The sequence below is a fragment of the Columba livia genome, chromosome 1 (genome assembly GCF_036013475.1).
Source record: "Columba livia isolate bColLiv1 breed racing homer chromosome 1, bColLiv1.pat.W.v2, whole genome shotgun sequence".
Classification (NCBI taxonomy): Eukaryota; Metazoa; Chordata; class Aves; order Columbiformes; family Columbidae; genus Columba; species Columba livia.
Window position 1 is genome coordinate 199,338,856 of NC_088602.1, and position 12,163 is coordinate 199,351,018.

Here is a 12,163-nt window from a genome sequence, read left to right on the forward strand (position 1 = left end):
AGGAACGGCAGAGACAACATGTGATTAACTGACCACAACCCCCATTCCCTGTCTCTCTGATCTGCTTGGGGGAAGAGGCAGATAATTTAGCAATTAAGCTAAGCCTGGGAAAAGAGAAGGGTTGGAGCAAAGTGTTTTAAGGTTTGGTTTTGTTTCTCATTACCCCACTCTGATTTTAATAGGTAATAAATTAAATTAACCTTCCCCAAGTCAAATCTGTTTTGCCTATGACAATAATTGCTGAGTGATCTCTCTCTGTCCTTATTTCAACCCATGAGCCTTTCGCTGTATTTTCCCTCTTCTGTCCATTTGAGGAGTGGGGTGACAGAGCAGTTTTGGTGGGCACCTGGCATCCAGCCTTGTTCAGCCCACCACACCTAGAAGCAAACCTTTTGAGAAGTTATGTTCTGCAAAAGACAGTTGTGAGGATATAGCTAAACATCATGTGCCAATCTCCTACATGGTCTTTTACTGAAAACCATGTAGCTAATGAGTTACCTCTACTGACACTGGGCTTGCAGACCTCAATCTCAAAACTACAGCACAGTCACTTGTACTCAGTCAAAATGTTATGATGCTATTTCGTGTCCTCGACAGCTTTAACATCACTATGATATATTACAGTAGCTCTGCTAAGCGTGGTTCCTACTTTTAAAGTCTTTATAGTAAACAGTAAAATGAAATCCTGAAGAAAATAATTAAAAAAACAAGCAGTCTACTTAGCAGGAATCTGTGATTTCAAAATGGTACAAAATATGATTAGTATCATAAGACAAACTGATGACATACAAATGACAAAAGCAGGTTTTCAATTTCTGCGGTGAATTACATGCAGTTGCATGTATTAGAACCACAGCTGTATATGCCCCGCACTGCATCCTATTGGCAGCCTGTAAAAAGGCCACTTGCTGAACAGGAAGATACCTGTTCAGATGGAACCCCAAATATTTATCTAAAACAACTGGGCTGATGACAATAAGCATTTCAGAAAAGCAAACTTTCAAAGGAAAACAGATCATTGTGCATATTTTATGGAAATACCATGTTTTGATCGACGTACAAGAACCCTCCCACATAACACTGGGAAAATGTCCAGAAGATGAGCACAACCTCATCTATAGTGTGGTACTGTGAGGAGTACACAACTCGGATACAGATACAAAAGCTCAGGACAGCTTCTGGGGAACTGCTGGCTAAGGATGCACCCTAACACACTCAAACCTAGTCATCAGGTGAAGGTAAAGAATAAGCATCTAGCAAAACAAGCTCATTCCTACGTGCTGTTCTACATTTGGGTATTTTTTCCTTCTATTTTTATATAATTTTCAAAAACATCTAAAGACTTTTTGTTTGTTAAAAAATTCATATCGGAAGATATTTTTAACTTTACTATGCTGTTCAGTGGAGCATATAAAATATGAAAATATAAAGCCTCCACAAAATATTCCTGTACTTTAAAAAGAATACATCATATTGAGATTCTCCATAAACTTCTGCTAAGTTAGCCTCTGAAACATAGACCACCCAGACCTGAAGATAACAGTGAGAAAACAAAGGCAGAATACGGCAAATGATTCTTGAATTACTCCACGTCTGAATTACTCACAGGCAACAACTCATATTTTCTGAAAAAAAAACCTGAAAACACTACTTGTCGGGAGAACAATAGTTTACACTTTGACCCTCCTTCATGTAACAAAGGACACAATAGATTTGCCATAATTTAGGGATCTAGAAGTTAAATCTGTTACTCTGAGCCAGTCACTGCAGGTTCTCTTCATTGTTGTCAAAGAGAAACAAGCACCTCCAAGAGATAATACCATTCATCCTAAAATAGCTTCTAAAGTAGGCCAGATTATTTATCTTTCAGCTATGCCTATTTATTCCATTTACTGGAAAGGAAGTCTGTGTGACTAGCATGAAATTAGACAGGACTTTGAGAGGACTGAAGTTACATAAAATTAAACCTGTTCAAATGATCTGTCTTTCACTTTAGGATTGGCATGAGAATATGTGCATTTATTTGTTTTATATCTGTAAGGATTTTTTTAGACAGTAGTTAAACATTAATTTGATACCTCATTGCACTCTATACAGTAACACATAGATTCCTTACCTGGGTTAAATGCGTTGATCTAGTTAAGGTTGAGCCTGCATGCAAGGTTTATTAAAAGAACTTTTCATTGGATCAAAGTCCATTACTTTTATTTAAACATTCATTGCTGTCATGTTGGTTGTTCACCTAGCTTAAGTTCTTCCTCATCTCTCAGCAAGGAAAATTTTGAAGTCTCTCCACTAAAAGCTTTAAGAGTGTTCTACAGCCTTCATTTCTCACAGGCCCATGGGAAGAGAGATCAAACTCCATCTAAAGAAAAAATCTATGGCACACTAATTGAGTCTGAGCTACCAGATGAATATAGTTTTCATACCATGGCTCTGCAAAAGTGGTCATAAAACCCAAATACATTGACAGATGTCAGGTACTGTAGTTTTCTGCACTATGTCAAACTATTTATTAATTTTTTTTTAAAGCTAACATTTCTATATTGATTTTCTGCAACACCCAAACTCTCTTCATTATTTTTCTCCATCTATCTTTTCCTTCTTTCTGTAATTTCTCTATAAAATTTTCTTTATTTCTCTTGCATTTAATCAGATTTTGGTTTGGAATTTTCTTCAAACTTTCTGCTTATTCTCTTTGCCCAGTCTTTTCTAAGAGTTGGTCATCGCCATAATTCTTAACACAGTATATAACCTATTCACCACCCAGGCAAACAGCACCAGGCAGAAATGAGCCATATTTTAAAAGTCACAGGTTTTCAGGTCCTGGAGGTTACCTACAGTGCCCTCCTATCCTCGTCTCTTATTCTCTTGTCTTCTAGCAATTAAGCCTGTATCTTATATTTATAGACTAACTATATTGTGTCTGGGAGTTTTCCACACCATGATTGAATTTAGTGACTACTTAAGCTGTATTTCAAAAGTCTATTCAGGCACCCATCATCTTCAGTACAATCCAGGCCAATTGCAGGCAGGGTGTAATTTCTGAAGATTTATTCTGGTGATATTTTCTGCAGCAGCTAGAAGTGTTGTAGCAGCAGAGAAATAGGCCTGGGAAGCATTTATAGGGCTTGGCAGTTTCCAAAGGACAACCGAATATGCATCTAAAGCAGCTTCCAACCCTCTGAGCTTGGCCAGTCATACAGGATTTTAATCTCTCTCCATTTCCACCCACGATTAAGTTTTCTATGGGCAGGATAATTTCTACAATGAATGGAAGTATTTAACTGATTTTCATCTGATGTTCCTGTCTTCTGGGCTGATATGGTCTCCTGCCTCTCATGTAAAAAATCTAAACCCACTTGGACTGGAAGAAAATTACAAAGGCTTTCAGTTGTTTCAACTGTATGATGGACTCTGAGTATTTGTGGAGTTGAAACACTTTCTGATTCTCAAAATTATTTTCATTTATGGTGGAATAAAGAAAACAACCTTAGGCAAGAAGTGATTTGTTTCAGCCTGGCTTTGAAAAGGGCAAAAATCTTAGTTTTCTAAGTTTTTCTGCAGGAGAAAACAGGATTTTTTTTTTTAAGATTCTGCTGTGCAACATTACAAAGGGATATGATGTTTATCATATTGGTATTAATCATTTAAGGCTAATTGTACCTTTAAAATGTACAGCACAAGGCTAGATTGACATCTAAATGAAAACATAGATCACTGGTCTTGCAGCAAAACGATTCCTCTGGTGAATGGGTTAAACTGTTGCTGTCAGTTTGAATACAATTAGTACAACTGATATGCAAAGAATTGCTCTGTCAGGAAATGTCACTGTCACTGAGCACTGTTCCCAGACTGCCTTCAATTTTTTGTCTGGCTCAGAAAATTTTAATAATGGGTCAGAATTCAAATGCAAAAATTTAACCGAAGTACATAGCTCCTCCCCACCTTCTATTCCAATTTTCATTTTCTGCTTCATGCTTCACATAATTTTTTGGTTACCAGGAAACTATTCTTAACTGCCCATTTTCTGGCTTCCTTAACTCTTCTCTTCTTTTTATCTTTGACTTAAACTAATTTTTTGTTGACATTTCTTACAGAACTTGGTCCTTTGATTATTTTTTTAAATAACCCACTAAAAAACCCCACGGACAACCAAAGATAAGTACAGAGGCAGAAATAATTAGTGTTTGTAGAGCACCAACAAATATCTATTCACTGTAACGCCCACCCACACCCTGCAATCATGTATTTTCCCACCCTTTCCTTACTGTGGTTCCCTGAAGGTTGCTTTTGGTGCTAATCTTTTTTCCATCTACATTTTTCTGTTCAGTGCCTGATACATTTTAGGATGTTGTACCTCTGTGCTAACTCCTCCAGATCATCCTTTCTATTTCAAAGGAAACTTTCACCTTTTCAATGCCTTCCTGATATTTCCCTAGCAGGTCTCAAATTCCTGCTGGGCCAATGCATGATGCTCTGTGCAAACCTGTGACTTGGTTTGCACACTTGCAAAGAATAGGCAACTACGCAAATGCTTCAGATTAGTCCTGCAAGGCTGGTGTCCAGGGAATAATAGTCAGGGGAGCAAAATTACTCCTAGGTAACTGGGGTGGGCGTGGATCAAGGGGAAGGTGGGAAGCACCTGTTCCCAGAGTCAGGTTCTTTTATGACCTGGTGAAGAAGGCAGGGAGCAATGCTGTTATGATGGCAGGTAGATCATAGAGGCATTGAGTTGGAAGGGATCTTCAATGGTTATATAGTCCAACCCTCCTGCCATGAACAGGGACATCTTCACCCAGATCAGGTTGCTCAGAGCCCCGTCCAGCCTGGCCTTGAATGTCTCCAGGGATGGGGCATCTACCACCTCTCTGGGCAACCGGGACCAATATTTTACCATCCTCATTGTAAAAAATTCCTTCCTCATGTCTAACCTGAATCTTCCCTCTTCTAGTTTAAAGCCATTACTCCTTATCCTGTCATAATACGTCCTTCTAAAAAGTCTGCCCTCATCCTTCTTATAGGCTCCTTTTAAGCACTGAAAGGCAACAATAAGGAGCCTAAATGACTACTGGGATGAGGAAATGAGTGATCGATATGGCCTCTCAGCTTGACCTGTCTGGGAACTTCCTGTTGGAAGGACGGCCATTGAGTGACTCAGTGATGGCAGTGCCATGAGCTTCTCTGAGTCCCGTTCTCTGCTAGTCTGCCTTTGCCAAGAAACATGTTTTTCTATATGTGGTACTGTCCCTCATCACTCAGATCCCACAGGTGGCTCATAAACGGGCTGACTTGCAGCTTCTTCAGTGTTTGCCACCCAGCTGCCCTCGCAGATGGGAAGAGCAATTGCCACCTTTCCTGTCAGCCTCATGGGGGGTTTGCTGACCTACCTGGGCTGAGAGTGCAGCGGAGCTGCCCATCAGCCGGGATGCCGAACCCAGCAGCCTTGTCTCTCCTCCTGCCTTCAGCCTGCTTACACAACCATTGAAAAACCTGAACTTGTCACTTCCCATCTCCTCCGTCTTCCTACCACTGCGAGCAAAGACATTTCCTCCGATCCAACTCAAGCACACACATTTACTGGTGTCTTTAAATCCATGCTACCATCAGTTCACTGCTAAATTACAGACTCTGATCCTTCAGCCAGAATCCTGCTCCAGGTGTGGACTAAATTCCCTCTCTTTAGGGAACAACGTCAAAGAGTGATGACTAACCCCACTCTAACTCGCCTCCTGGTATGCTGAGGCAAGTCTGTGGGCAAGTGCTTTTAGCGGAAGATAAATTACCTTTCTTACATTCAATTTAACTCAGTCTTGCAATAATGAATGGATTTTTTTTAAACTCTGACTTCTACCAAAAAATATGATGAAAACTAACTTAATTTGAGCACATGCCCCTGCATACAGCAGTACTGAGAATCGTGCCTTTTCTCTCTCCCCTTACCAAAACTCTTCTCCCGTCATTCTCATTTACTCAAATCTCTTCAATCTGTCTTTACTCAGGAAATTTCAAGTTCACTTAATGTTCACTGTGACCACTAGTTGCTTTTTGTTTGAAAGGTTTTTATGTCCAGTAAACCACACAGTGAGCTGAGGGAATGACTATTGCAGTGTAATTGCCATCTAATTTAAAAATATGCTTCATAAGCAGAGTCTAAAATTTCAACCTTAATTCACTAAAATATGTATCTCCAAACCTTTTGGCTGTGAATGTAACACTAAACATGTGAACACAATGTCTTTCTAGAAGGACTGACTTCTTGAAACAATATGGCTTAGGTGCAAGCAAACTGTGCTAATCATTTCAGGGAAAACTTGGCTCAAAACATTTTAGTGGAATGATACAACTGATCCTTTGTCAGTGGATGTAATGGCACATAATGGGGCATGACCTAGGAAAACTAGCTGCAGTCAAAACCCTCAGAAGCTGCGGAATGAGATAATCCTTCTTCCCAGAACCTAAAAGAAAAAAGCAAAGTTTCCTCTTTCTCAAGATGGGATAGAAAATTCATCCTTTCCTCAATATCGAATGCTTCGGTAACCTCTAGATGTGTGAAATACACATCATTCATGTCAAAAGTCCCAGATGTCCACTAACCACTTGCCAGTATCTCTTTTTTAAATATTCTGCCATACTCATAGAGAAAGTGCTAAAAAGTACAGTATGATATACACATATTACATATAATTATGTGCTGTAGGTTAATTTAATGACACAGTTAAGTGCTTACCTCTCTTTTTTAAATTTTTTTGATTTCTACCATCCTTTTCTCTACATTTCACCAGATCAGAGAAATTTTAGCTAAATCAGATATCTAACTATGCAAAATGCTAAAAGAAATACAGATAAGACAGTCATTCCTATATAATATTTAATCCAAATATTTTTATTCAGGAAGCATTGTGAAATATGACAAAAGGGTGAAATTTTCAAATTCGGTTTTCTTGTTCAGATAAAGAACTCCAAAGTAGTTGTCAACAGAGGAAAAGTATCACAATTATTTTTTTGAAAATTGTGTATTTTTCCTCAGCTTTGAGTGTAATGTTAGATAAGAAAACCTTCTCGTTTTACCCTGTTCATCATTCAGTCAGTGGCAGGTGAGTAACTTATAAGTGATTATAAGTGATTATAACTTATAAGTGATTATAAGGTGAGTAACTTATAAGGGATTTTCTCAATAAAATTATAGGCCTTGATGCCTTTTCAGCATGTTGAGTCCTCCGAGTGAGTAAAAAGTGCTAACGTTGTTCCATGAAGTAGTTTTGAAACAGTTATTATTACAAATACGGAAGAAACATACTAAAAGGTAATTGAGTTTATGGAAGTTGTATCTCCAGTTTTCTAATAACTTCACTAATTAATATAACTAATTCTGCATGTTCTGAATGTTGCCTTATTTTTGTATAATCCATTTTTATGTAGTAAGCTGCCTAGAGGTTTTTGCTAGTCGTTTGCTGTGAATCAAGCCATCATATTAACAATGTTCTTATTTTCGGGACAATCACCTAAGATCATAAACAAATTTTTATTTCTTTTCAAAAAAGAATATAATTACTCCATAAACAAATTCTCAATCCTTTTGTTAGACTTGGAATTTGCATGCTAATTTTTTTGTAGATAATTCAAAACATGCAGATCGATTTGTTTAAGTGCAATAACCACTTCAGCCTAGGACAAAGAAAATATGATTGCTTTAAATCTCATATATGCAAGTTCCCATGGGAGTGGAATACAGATGAGCTGCAAATGAAACACTCTCACCACCACACTGCCCACAGCAATTTTCCAGTATGCCCCCTCCCCTCAGGACATATTTTACTCCACCTTTACTATGTTTATAACATGATTTACATGTTAATGAGAAGTGACAGGGACTAAGTAATTAGGAAGCAAGACTGTAGCTTGTCATGCATTTTAAATACTGTACACTGCAATTCTGGAATAAATATTCAGCCTCTTTGCTCATTTTCTTCTTAATTAGAAAACACAATCAATTTAGTCTTTATAACTCCAATATACATTCCATAGGTAACTAATAGAAAATAAATGAATTGTTACAATAAGTATGTTTGATCAGCCCTAGTTATTTTTTATTTGACCATTCTTATTATATTCTGTTTATTGAGGTTGGACAATACAGTGAGAGCAACATAAAACCTGGAATAAAACCAGCCCTTTCACTGAGGCTGTGACCATGACTATGCAAAGTAATAATGGTTTTCACTGGATGGGTTTGCATGGATGTGTGGATGGGTATCCTGGATAATTTTGTGGGCCAGAACTTCGTGTTATGACTCTGACCTCTCTACCATAGGGCTATCAATGGCCTACAAAAAGCTCTGAAGGCATCTGTGTTTGGACAGAATGGAGTTCTGATGGCTTTTAGGGAGAAAAGCGAAGAAATGCAGGACAGCCAACAACCTTGATGTGCAGAATGCAGGGAGTGGGAGCTGCCTGAGAGTACGGCCATTCCCATGGCAGGGATGTAAGTGGTGCCAGGCAACCACAGGATCTTTCCTCCGTCTCCTTCCACACGCCTCCTCTGCATGCACTGAATTTGCTCTTACAAAGTTGTTTTTCACATGGTTCTCTTTGTAAGATCAGGACCTCAGTAAATAATGCTTAACATTTCAATACTAATTGTCTATGACGCTGAGTGAATTAAATTTCAGAATACACTTCTGAAGTATGAACACATTACCATGCTAATTATTCAGGTCAGGAAAAAAATCAGAGCAAAAAAAGTAACTTGCTTCAAAGTATTTTAATTGGAAAAAAAAATTCATTCTTCTTGCAGAACTTCGCAGTATTTGTGCCAAATATATAACAGAGCTTATAGACCTCCAAAGCTGTACCTGTTGGGCTTACATAAACCATTTTATGCATTTTACTTTCAAATATTGTGTTTACAATATGTCATACCTCTGTGGTGCTTTTCCAGTAAGATACGCTGAAGTAAATAGGATGCATTTTTACAAAGCCTTATTTCATTCCCGAAAACAATCGTAATTGGGGCACAGAAAATGGAGGTTTTTTGTTAAAGAAGTGACCAAAATGGAGCCTGTAACTATTAGTTATGTGGTGATAGGTATACTACCCCTTCTCTGAACAAGAAATACTTTTTATCAGTCCCTTTACACTCCATGACTGCCTGGTAAACCCTGTTTGTCCCCAAGGACTTTTAGACTTTCAGGTGCTTACATAGTACTAAGAAATCTAAGTACTCTCTAGGGGCACATTATGCTATAATTGGTACACATGCGAGGTCTTTACAACCATTACCATGAAAAGAATCATGTTAATACAAGATTTGAGAACTAATCATGCATATACCATAAAGGTTGAAGTGTAAATAGATTTTATCCAAGTTGAAGAGCTAAGAGACTACAATGATATATGCAAAATAATAATTTTTAAAAAATAGTGTAAAAAGCTTACTTACATCTATCTTCCCAAATAATTATGCTCACATCTTTTCTCTCAGTAAGACAACTTACACTCTAGTTATCATCATACATTTGAAATTCCATCATTACAATATTTAAAGATGAACATAATGTCAATCTGAGAGCTACTCAAAGGTAAACATAATATGGCAGTGACTAATTGTTTGTTTTTTTGTTAGCAATTTTATGGCAATACAACTTAAGTATCTCAGCTTGAGATACTTGTCTCACTCTTGTGAGACATAAAATATGTAAAATAATTAATTAAAAAAGGTCAGTCAAACTATTTCCAGTTCCATATTACATATACCAAATATATATGGAAATAAAGAGCCAGAACTCAACAGTGAAAGGTAAGTGGCTAGCACAGAATTTTCTTGTAATACCTTCTGAATTCAGCTAGCCAGATAAGCATAAATTGTGGGCTGTCTAGCCATTGAATAAGGGAAGATAAAAGATGAGTTATTCTTTTGAACTCATCTTTGACAGGTGAAGTGCTGGCAGTATTGTGAGACAGACTTTCTCATAGTATTTAAAAAAAATTAATAACCCAACTTGACCATATTTTTACATATCATATTGTTACTACTGTACCTGAGTGTAAATATGTCATTGAAAAATGCCCTTCATAATAATCTGTTTAGTAAGTTAGGGTTTTTTTTACAAATAAAGAAAGAAGAGTTTGAAATGCAGAGCTTGTAACGGGGCAAAATAAGACAGTTTTGGAAGCTGAAGTAAGTATACTCAACAAAGAAAGGTGAATTTACTCAGCATAGGTGAAGGAGCATTTCTATAAATTAACCCAAGGCCTGTCTCATAATTCACTTGACAGTTTATCAGCCCTGAAAATGAATTCAGGCAATTTAGATGAAGGATGGAGGCAGAGGCTTCAGAACACTATGAGGCAGCTCAGAAATATTCCTTGAGCTTAAGCTTTTCATGTTCTAAAGGTTAATGGTCCCCAATCATGCCTTCCACTGGGTTTTATTACTGTAAAAACCAGCCTGCGAGAATACTTGGGGTGCAGCATGAGGAAGGTAAACAGCATGAAAGATAGGTGTTTTCAAATCAAGTTATCTTGTTATGTTTGGCTAAGGGAGGATGAGTTTATGAGTCTTCAAAGCCACCCTGAGGAACAACCAGGGCAATGGGAAAAATCATTCATTTTAGATGAGCTTTTACTACTGTTTGCTGGGTCCTGCCAGTATCTAAAATATTCTATTTGGAACAAGACTTTTAAAACATGCAGTAGATATGAATGTGTCTTCTAACCACTCCTTAATACTTAAGTGTATTTAAGAACGAAATCTAGCATATGGTCATTTTAAATTAGTTAAAAGTATTTTCAAATATTACGCTTAAGCCTGATCCTCTCTGCAGACATTTGCAGGTTTGGAGTCAGAGACCAAAAACATCTTTTGCAAACTGAGCAGCTACATGCACAACGAGGTCTTTTGTAATCAATGTAGTTTTTCATATACACAAAAATAATAAAAAAAAAAAAACAAACTGATAGGATTATTTAATTTATATCTTCCCAGAGTTAAAGGGACAGATCTCACTTTTGTGTGACAAAACTCTGTCAGTTTTACTGACAAGTTTACTAACTGGCAGAATGTTCCTGTTATCTTTTTTCTTTAATACTCATAAGGTTATGAAGATGACTGTCTCCAATAGGAAACACAATGAATAGCCTGATAAACATGAGAACGGTAGTAAGAAACATGACTTTGGTTGACACATAAAATTCTTAAGTATTTATTGCAATGATATATACTAATGACCTGGATTTTCCTCTTCTATTTTTACTTTTTACTTCTGGCTATCATGAAGTGGTGGTCTTTTTGCATAAGTTTCTACTCTACAGTAAAATTCTGTTCAGAATTTCACATGGTTAAGGTAGTCTTTATTCCAGCTCCAAATGGATTTATAGAATTTCTACGCCCTATTAAACTGCCTTATGCCATGCTAAGAGAGTGCATGAAACAATTCCTACAGGTGCTGTGGGTTAAGACATGTAATACTGAAATCATATTGCATCATGAGTGTCACCACATGGTTCTGTCATACAAGTCATAAAAGTTACTGGATTTAATCTGATTAGTTATTCTTCCTGGCTCAGTAGCTCTCTGCAATTTTTCCCCAAAGTTCCCCATCTTCATTGCTGTGCAGAAAATGGTACTGGAGGGAGCTGTTGCAGACATCAAAGATGATCACCCATTGCCTTGGTATTCCAGCTCCAGTGAATTCGTGAAGAAGAAACTCAGTTTGAGACTCAGGTTGGACTGAAAGGGAAAATTTACCTGTCCTGGGCTTGCAAGAACCTGTATTGAAGGACTGGTGGGGCAAGAATGAACCTACAGAAATCACAGCAAATTAGAATTATGCTCACCATGAGTTTTTTACTGCAGTAAGATGATTTACAGGGTCTTTTACCTTTCCTCAGAAGGGCAGTAGTAGCACTGCCAGTGCCAGTATAAGCTCTTAGCTTTCAGTTCAGCGTCACATTGCCTATTGTATAAAAACCCACAAAGAATGCCAAGGAAATGGCAGGTTTTCCATGTATTTTAGACAGCTGAGACAAGTTTACGTACTTTAACCTTTTTTAAGATGTACCTATACTTAGTATTGCTGTAATGGTGGGGAGGAAGTTGAATTCTTTTAATTAGGGTCTCTATTCTAAGCCAGCTCTTCAAGAAGCTTACTGATAACAAAAT

The 12,163-nt window shown here is 37.4% G+C and overlaps 1 protein-coding gene across 12 annotated transcripts in view; it reads right to left on the bottom strand.

The window, feature by feature from the left end:
- The window catches only part of MAGI2 (membrane associated guanylate kinase, WW and PDZ domain containing 2), a 742,272-nt gene that overhangs the window by 439,574 nt on the left and 290,535 nt on the right, over positions 1-12,163 (bottom strand). The gene's annotated exons all lie outside the window — the stretch shown is intronic.